Genomic DNA, 8,913 nt, shown 5'->3' with positions numbered 1-8,913 from the left:
AGATCTAAAGTAATGCTGGAGCTATTCCATATACCCGAAATATGATTTTTAATCTTTTCTCCATTGTAATCCATATCATTTACTTTTGGGGGGCATTACACAGATCTACCGATAATCAGCGTGACAGGATAACGCTAACTTTACCCTTAAAGCCTGTAACTCAGTTCCAATATGCATGACTGCTTCTTCCAGGGCATCTATTTTTACTTCTAATTTCCTATCTATAATCTCTTGCATAGCTAGAGTTAAGGAAACATTTTTTGAAATATCATTGACATATTGAGTGGTATGTACTTGTTGAGTCAAGGATATCGCTGCCACAGTGACAGAGGTAATTGCTGTTATCAAAGCTGAAATCCCTAGAATAAGTAGTCCTACAAACCATTGGGAACACATTAAATCTTGTAGGTGTTGCAGAACGGCTAAACCACAATTGTCATACCAATAGGCGTTCACTCTGACAGGCACCATAAGATAAGGTGGACGTTGCAGTACCACAAAAGAACAAATATTACATTGAGGGGTTAAACAGGATGAAAGCATGCATTGTTCACAGTAGACTATATTTGGTCCACCTGAATGATTCATTTGTATATGAAGTCTTTTTGAATCATTAGTAAACAAAAAAACCTAAGGGGAGGGTAAACAAGCCAGCACAGAATAGGTGGAATTGTTTTCTGGTCGAGTTAAAGTAACAATGGAGGTGGCAGCAAGGGCTCTCCAAATTTCTGGCTGTCAAAAAGTTTTACCCTTAGTTGTATAGGACAACATGGGGGGAACAAATTGATTATAATGCCATCTGCTGGGCACCAATGGCCAAGGGAGGGAATCATTATTTTAATTGCTAAGCCTACTGACAGCTCCTAGATTCTGACTTGGATTTGGATTGCTCCAGTCTTGTACCGAATAGTTTCCACCTCCCGGTATTCTATAATCTATGTTTGAATTATAAGTACAAGATTTCCATACTGGGTATCCCAGGCGGTTGTCTATAGTTTTCCATATGACATCTGACGGAGCAACATCAATACAATTTGGATATTTTGGTGGAGCATTAAGGAACAAAGATTTATAGGGGTCAAGGACCCCAGGCATATGAGCCTGTAATATCCAAACCAGCCGATCTCCTGTATTGTCTGAAAATTTTGATGCTGGAGAATCTGTCAGAATTGCTTTGGAGGCTCCAACACGTCCCTCCTTAGAGGGAGTGATGAGATCACTTGTATGACTATGGGGGAAGTTAAAGCAAAGGGGAAGGTCATCTGTTAATCCCCTAAAAGTATAGTTAAAATTGATGGGATAATGATCTTTATCATAAGAACTATAGGATCCTCCCAAGAGATGAGGCTGGTCTGTGTTGACCCGTATAGGGTCGCTGTTCCAAGTAACTACTTGGAAGGTCAGGGGACCAGGGAAATATGCCCAGTATTTTTCTGAAGTAGAGGAGGTAGCACTTGCCTGACAAGACAGTAAAGCAAGCATAGCAATAAAAACCCTTTCGGGAGAGGCTGAAGATCCCTGCAGGGAAGCTATTCCCTGTGCTTGATGACAGAGTGACTTAATTTGTCCCCATGTGGGTATGGAGGCTTGTTGAGTTGTCCGCGCAGGACGTCCTGGTGGTCTTCTGCGACGTGAAGGAGTAGGAGGTTGGGCGCCATCTTTCATGCAAAGCCATGACATCTGTTTAGTGGGTGGATCCGCCGTTGGTTCCTCCGGGATCTCTGTTGCCGGTCATTTCCAAGTCTGCTGGACTTCCCGGGTGAGTGACCGAGGCGAGGGCAGAGGAGTGCTCTTCCTCTTTTGTGGCTGAGGCTGCGAGGGAACCGGAGGTCTGGGGGACTTCGACATGGCAAATCAGTCTGTCTGGGATCTAAATTGGCGAGTCAGCACCCTGTGGGAAAATACAAGCATACCCTCGCCCACTGGTTAGCAAGGGATCAGGTCCCTTCCATAGTCCGGAAAGGAGGTCTTTCCACTTTACTAAAGGTTTCATATCTTTTTGTTCTGGGTTCCAGTGACGGAACATAGCTGTTAAACCGGCTTGATCAGCGTTAAGGTTATTGAGCACAAAGAGGGCGTGCTGCAAAACGTGGTGTGGAGAACTGTATTTGAACTGCCCTTCTTGTAATTTAGAAATTTGTGTTTTAAGTGTCTGATGTGCCCTTTCTACAATTGCTTGTCCCTGGGGATTGTAAGGAATTCCTGTAGAGTGGGATATACCGAATTGGGCACAGAAATTTTTAAGGGACTTAGATGTATAAACTGGAGCATTGTCTGTCTTAATTGATTTTGGCATTCCTAAATAGGAAAAACAGGCAAAAAGATGTTGAACTACATCTTTATAGGCTTCTCCCATTCTGGCAGTAGCCACAATGACATGGGAGAAGGTATCTACAGTAACATACACAAAGGATAGTTTTCCAAAAGAAGGAACATGTGTTACATCCATCTGCCAAAGCACATTAGGTAGTAAGCCACGGGGATTTACCCCAAAAAGCAAAGCGGGAACTGAAGTAGGGCAAAGTTGACATGTTCTAACAATCTCGAGTGCAGATTCCCTAGGAATGTGGAACTGGTATTGAAGGGCAGTTGCATTTTGATGATGCATAGCATGTGAGGCTTTAGCATCTTCAAAATCACTGGCCACTATGGTTCGGGTTAGCAAATCTGCCTCTTGGTTAAACGTATGGAGGGGTCCAGGTAAATTAGAATGAGCTCTTATATGTCCAACATAGAATTGTTTTGACCTTTTCCAAATTTGCTGTTGAAGGGTAGATAACAATATAAAAATTGTGGTTTTATTTTCCGGTAAAACAGCCGTTTCAATTTGAGGGAACAACCTAACTACATACTGTGAGTCAGAAAATAAATTAAAAGCCTGGTCTAAAAACTCTTTGAACGCCTCTATCACGGCTGTTAATTCTGCTTTCTGGGCTGATGTTTCCCCAGTATTTAAAACCCTTTTTGAAGTCTGGGTGACAATAGCAGCCTTTCCATTAGAAGACCCATCTGTAAACACCAACATTGCCCCCTCGATAGGGGAAACTTGACACCTTTCTTGAAATATCACCGGATGTCGTGAGAGGAAATTTAATAAAGGACTAGCAAGTAAATGGTGTAAAATTTGTCCTGGATAATTACCAATGACAATCGGCCAGTCTTCATTTAATGATAGAAGGGCATTTAGTTGCTCTTTATTATAAGGCACTATGATTTCAGATGGTTCTTTTCCAAGCATTTCAATGCTTCTATGTCTCCCTTTAATTATTAAAGTAGCCACTAGTCCTGGATAACAGGCCACAACCTTTTTGGCCGTGGCAGGTAAATGCAACCATTCTAGGGGACCCTCTTGCCAAAGCACCCCTGTAGGGGCCACAGCTGTGGGCAACACTATAAATTGCCATGCCATACTATAATCAAGTCTCTTAATATAATTTTTATCTAAAGCTTCTTCTACCTTCATTAAGGCTTCCCTGGCTGCAGGTGTCAGCATTCTAGCAGAGGTGGGGTCTGGATCCCCTTGAAGAATGTCAAAGAAAGGCTTAAGATCAGAAGTAGTCAACTTTAAAAAGGGCCGAATCCAATTTATATCCCCTAACAACTTTTGATAATCATCTAAAGTAACCAAATTATCTTTTCTAAGCTGCAAAGGTACATGAGTAACTGTTTCATTATTTAGGATTCTTCTCACATATGTTATAGGCATATTCACTTGGATTTTTTCAGGGGCCACCTTTAGGCCCCAGCGATTCAAAGTCTCTTGCAATTTAATCAAAACTTACTGTAAATAAACCCTATCCGGGTGTGCTAGCAATATATCATCCATATAGTGGACTAGATAGACATCCCGATGTTTCTCCCTGATACCTTGTAGGGCAGCGTCCACAAACTTTTGACACAATGTGGGACTATTTTTCATACCCTGGGGAAGAACCTTCCATTGAAATCTCTGATGAGGTTGTCTAAAATTTTCTGAGGGAAGACTAAAGGCAAATCTCTTTTTATCTTGAGGGTCTAAGGGAATAGTAAAGAAGCAATCTTGAAGATCAATCACTATAACATTGTAGCCTTGGGGAACAGCCACAGGGGAGGGAAGGCCAGGCTGTAAGGCTCCCATATCTTACATAGTGGCATTTATTGCTCTTAGATCTTGCAAGAGTCTCCATTTCCCCGATTTTTTTTTTTATTACAAAAACTGGCATGTTCCATGGACTATTTGAAGACTCTATATGTCCAGCCTTTAATTGTTCTCTCACTAACTGTCGTGCTGCTGAAAGTTTTTCTGAATTTAAGGGCCATTGTTCCACCCACACCGGATCAGGAGATTTCCAGACTATGGGGTCAGCAGCGAGAACAATGGCCTCTCTTATAAATTTGGATATCTTAAGCCTTGTCTCTCTCTTCTTATTTTTGGGACAACTGGCTCAATTTGTCTCTCTTGATCTTTACTCACACCCATAAAAGGATTATAACTTATCTGCGACATCTGTGCAGCCACCTCTTCATCTGGGCAATACAGCAAAACTCCCATCTGAGCAAAAATCTCTCTCCCAATGAAGGAATTACATAAGGTTGAAAATGTCCCTGGCAGTCTTTATCTACATACCAAAGTAAAATTTGTGAGCTCTTTGTCACTGAAGGTGCTCTACCAATGCCAACCAACTCATTAGCTGTGGTTTGAGTTGGCCAAGCACTGGGCCAGTCACTGCCCGCAATACAGGAAACGTCTGCTCCCGTGTCTAGCAGGCCAGTCACCTTTTTACCATTAACTAGAATTGTCTTCATAGGTCTTTTTTGAGTAACTTGTGTAACCCAAAAGGCATAATCACTTGAATCAGACCCCCTGTCCCAACACTTGGCAGCTGAAGCTGCTTTTCTTGTGTCAGCATGACAAGGTAGCATCAGCAACTGAGCTATTTTCTGTCCTTTATAGATTTGAATAGTCTTAGTGGGGGGAGACACCATTATTTGAATTTCACCAGTATAGTCTGAGTCTATGACTTCTGGAATCACTGTGATCCCATGTAAGGATGTGGGGCTCCTGCCTATTAATAGTCCCATCGTTTCTCTAGGCAAAGGGCCATGAACACCAGCGGGAACTTTCACAGCGGTGGAGTCAGGTGTTAGTATTGTTGTGACGGTGGAACAGAGGTCCAGTCCTGCACTGCTTGGGGTTGCTCTGATGAGTTCTGTGACGGGACGAAGGGTATGAATGGGTTTAATGTCGTTGCCCCAATATTCAAGCTTGAAAAGGTTTAGAAGTGTAAGCAGGGGCGTTGTCAGTTTTAAGACATTAAGATAGCACAAGTCTAACAGTGAGGGGTTATTTTTGGTAGAAGCAGAATGAGCTTTTATATGTACCATAATCTTAAATAACACTTATTTATTGAAAGATTCATTCTAAGAAAACTTTTTTCTCTTAACATAGAGAGTAGACTAAATTCCAGTCTGTTACCAATTTACTGGATAGCAAACAAACAAATTGTTTTAGTTAATCTTAGAAAAGTCTTTTTATAAATCTTGAAGAACTAGCAGTATTTTTTTAAAAGGCATGAGAGTGAAACCATACAAGGCATGTTTAAAATCTAATTAAATTGTAGCCTGGTCATTGCTGTGACTTCTAACACTTTAACGTGATAGCTAAAATTATAACTGACAATATTTTACCAGGACATATCAGATTTTCATGAATTTCACATAATTTCTAGGATATCTATATAAGTAACATCAACCATACAATATAACCTGAAGATTTATCACTCCTCCAACAGTAATTCCCATGCAATTTAACAGGTCAAATGAACTCAGGTAGTTTAATAGCTCTTTGGGATGTCTCAGGGGCCCTCTGAAGCATCCCAAAGTCAGCTAGAAGTCAAGTTATTTAGGCAGTTTTGTCAATAAATATCAAAAGGGTTTATAGTACTCTGTCAGGTAGAATCATATAGATCACTGTGAAATAATATATTTACTTAGCCAAAGTAAAAAAGATTTTAAAGGTAAACATAGAACAGACCACTTTAGAGGTAAAGAAACTTAAAATCCATTATCAAAGGCAGTTCAACGTCTCAAGAAAACTTGTATTTATGCACAAAACTCTTCCCTTGGAGTGTACTTTCCATCAAGCCTTCTTAACACTTTTTGTACCCATTACTTTGTTCTCCCATCCTGAAACAGCCACCTGTAAGTCAGACTTACTTTCTTTTCCCTTCATAAAATGTAACTTTATTTTTTATACCTTTTTTACTGAACACACACATCCTACTTTCTTTAAGCAACCAAGAATTTACCTTTATATTAGCACTCTATAGATTGGTGAACATAAATACCAATGATAATTTCTAAAAAATTTCTAATGAACATCTCAGGATGGCATCAAACATTATTTATTAATAGTCTAAAATCTTTAGTTTCTCTGTAAGTTAGTATTCAGTAATGAATGTTTCAGAATCTTATTTTATTTGGAAATGACCAAGCTATTTAATAAACTTCTGCTATTAGTTTAGCACAACTTTAGAAATTTAGGTTACCAAAACCTAGAGAAACTGTTTTAGACAGATATTTTTAATCTTAATAAAGTTTAAAAGCTCATATCTCACTTACCTTCTTTTTTTTTAAGTTTCTTACTTGAGGTACTTTCCTTGCTGACAAACTTGTAACAGATATTACAGTATAACAACACTTAACTTATAATAAACCTAGGCATAATGAAAATATTTCACTAGATGTTAATTACTCTAAGACATGTCTATATTAGATAGGTCAACAAACAAACATTAATATCAGGTATTTAATATTGAATATTTTTTAGTTTACCTGAACCTGGAATTTATTGTTTAATTTAGAATTATTTGATTTGTAAGCACTTACCTTTTTTTTTAAAGCCAATTAAATAGAGCTCTTTTACAAATTAATCTAAAAAATACTACCCAAAGACAAAGATATACCAAGACATATTTAGACAGACACAGTGCGAGATCTAGCTTCATATTTTAAGTTTGGTGATGAATTAGATATTATAATATAAAATTTACTAGTTTATAAAAAAGTTGAAATAAATAAAAATTTTTAAAGGCTTTTCCCCTTTTTCTCTCAGTCTCAGGAGTTAGAGATGGTCTAGATAAGTGTTCCCTGGTCTCAAGGCACAGGGAAAGAAAATCAAGTTCTAACAAAAAGCAAAATAGCCATCAAAAATCACAACACAGAACACAGAGTTAAAACACACACATATAAACCTGGCAGTCCTCATCAGACACTCCCTTAAATACAAGAATACAGTCTCTCAGAAAACCTTCTAGATAGACACAGAACTTCAGATGTCTTCAAAGATTTTAAGGAGGAAAGGAAAAGGAGAAGGAGGAGGAGGCGGGAAAGGGGGGGGGGGGCAAAAAGGGTGGCCTTACAGACGTCTCCTGCCACCTGCAGGTACCCAGGCATCCAGAGAAGGGAGGACTGGAACTCGGCCCTACCGGAATTCGAGTTCTCTGCCAAGAGGAGGTGATCAGTCTCCAATCCTCAGCTCAAGCTGAGGCCCTTTGACCAAATTACTGGGGGATTAGAAAAACGGGAGGGATAGGAAGGGCTAAGGAGAGGACAGAGAGAGGGAAGGGGAAAGAGGTCAATAAAGTCTCTTGTTCCTTACTAGTCGGGGCACTCTGGCCAGTTGTCTGTGTCAGGAGGAGACCAGGGACAAAAGGGTCCCAGTTGCGGCCGCTGGGTCTGGTCCATTGGCAGGCAAGCTGGCCTCTGAGTACCCTGAGTGGTCAGGATGTCAGTCTCAGGGAAGAAGAGTTCCCACCAGTTGCAGGAAGGGGACCCCTTCTAGGGCCCGTAACTGAGCTCTTATAAATGAATTGTCGGAGGAGACACATGTGCTGAGAAAGCAAGAGATCTCATTGGAAAGAGCACCGGGGTGGAGGGCAGGAGGGTAAGGGAACCCAGGAGAACTGCTGTCTTCTGGAAAACAAGGACATTGCTCTTGGACAAAGGGGGAAAAGGACTGAACACTGGTCTTTTTAACTTTAATTCCTCTGTAGTTAAGAAGTTGCATTATGATTCCAATAAAAAGTTGTCTTTCTTTTAACTCACTGTTACCCATTTTTGTTGCTAATTAGAAGAAGAAAAAAAGAGAAAAAAGGAAGAGGCTTAATTTAGAGAAGAAGGAAACTGAAACGTACCCACTTTTCTTACCCTACCTTTCTTATGTAGGGGGGCCTGTAGCGCCCTAGTAGGGTTGTAAAGAAGAAACCTAAAGCCTACCCACTTTCCTCACCCTACCTATCTTATGCAGGGGGCCCTGCAGCACCCTAGTGGGGTCCTAGCCGTCCTGAAAACTGAACAATGGGGGGGGGCTTACCTTCGGGTTCCCTGTTCGTGGTGCCACTTGCCGGGATCCAGCCTCGACATGATCCAGTGGGTACCCTCAGGATGAACGGCGTCGGCGAGAGAGAGAGAGAGACGTGAGACTAGCCTTGATAGGCCCAAGTCTGTGTTTTACTTTCTGACAACCGGTTTTATACCCTTTCACAGAATGTTTTTAAGGTACAAGATGTTTACTCATGATTTCACAGGATTAGCATTACATCATTTTGAATTTTAGGAAAAGCAGGATTTTTTTGCTTTCTAATTCTATAGTAATTTTTAGCACATGATCTTCTGGCCTTGAGGCTATTAACATTTTATGCAGGTCAAGTGATTGTAAACCTATTTTCCGTTTTTATGGTGACCTTAACTGAAAGGTAACAGGGTCATAGGGAAACAGTACAGAGTAGAATTATATTCTTGTTAATACAAAAATTAATCTTACTGCAAAAGTTGTCAGTTGCGTTTATCTAAGAAGTTTACCCCATACAGACTCTGCGGCTTCAGTGAGGCAGCTTCTGCCTAGTATTCCTGGCTAACAATTAACAACCGTCT

At 40.4% G+C, this 8,913-nt stretch overlaps 1 long non-coding RNA gene across 1 annotated transcript; it reads right to left on the bottom strand.

Annotated features, from left to right (window-relative positions):
* Window positions 1–544: 544 nt before the first annotated feature.
* LOC136155311 (uncharacterized) lies at window positions 545–8,667 on the bottom strand. Its single transcript, XR_010660772.1, has 2 exons — window positions 8,354–8,667; window positions 545–1,891 (listed from the first exon to the last, which is right to left on the bottom strand). It is a non-coding gene; the product is annotated as an uncharacterized lncRNA (long non-coding RNA).
* Between the last annotated feature and the right edge of the window lie 246 nt (window positions 8,668–8,913).

This window comes from Muntiacus reevesi, unplaced genomic scaffold (assembly GCF_963930625.1).
Source record: "Muntiacus reevesi unplaced genomic scaffold, mMunRee1.1 SCAFFOLD_116, whole genome shotgun sequence".
Lineage (NCBI taxonomy): Eukaryota > Metazoa > Chordata > Mammalia > Artiodactyla > Cervidae > Muntiacus > Muntiacus reevesi.
The sequence above is the reverse complement of the archived record's forward strand: the minus strand, read 5'-3'. Positions and strand labels throughout refer to the sequence as shown.